The sequence below is a fragment of the Etheostoma spectabile genome, chromosome 15 (genome assembly GCF_008692095.1).
Source record: "Etheostoma spectabile isolate EspeVRDwgs_2016 chromosome 15, UIUC_Espe_1.0, whole genome shotgun sequence".
Taxonomy (NCBI): Eukaryota; Metazoa; Chordata; class Actinopteri; order Perciformes; family Percidae; genus Etheostoma; species Etheostoma spectabile.
The window spans coordinates 8410059-8410849 of NC_045747.1; positions in this window are offsets into that span (position 1 = coordinate 8410059).

Genomic DNA, 791 nt, shown 5'->3' on the forward strand with positions numbered 1-791 from the left:
TATGTTGAAAAAAGTCAAAGTAAAGTATGTCGAAAAAGGCACAAAAATGTCATAGTATAGTATGGAAAAAAACAAACAAAAACGTCATAGTTTAGCAAGTTGAAAAAAGTCACAAAAAAGCATAAAAAACGTCATAGTGTAGTACGTTGAAAAAAGTCATAGTATAGTTTGTCGAAAATACTCCCAAAAACGTTGTACCGGTAATATAGTATGCCGAAAAAAGTCCCAAAAACGTCATAGTATAGTATGTCAAAAAAAGCCATGGAATAGTACATAAAAAAAATTATAGTATAGAATGTTGACAAAAGGCAAAAAAAAGTCATGGCACAGTATGTCAAAAAAAGCCATTGTATAGTATGTCAAAAAAAGATAAAATATTGTATGTTGAAAAAGTGATAAAACAGTCATAGTATGTTGAAAAAATCACAAAAAGTCATAGTATAGTATGTAAAAAAAAGCACAAAAACATCAAGGTTTAATATACTGAAAAAAGTAATAGTTTAGTATTTTGAAAAAAGTCACAAAAACGTCATAGTATAGTTTGTCAAAAAAACATTGTATTATAGTATATTGAAAAAAGTCATAGTATATTATGTTGAAAAAGGCACAAAAACGTCAAGGACATACATTGAAAAAAGTAATAGTATAGTTTGAGGAAAAAAATCTCAAAAACGTAATAGAATAGAATGTCAAAAAAGTCATAGACTGGTATATCAAAAATGTTATAGCACAGTGTGTAATAAAAGTCATAGTGTTAGTTTTAAAGTAAAAGTCATAGCATAGTACGTACT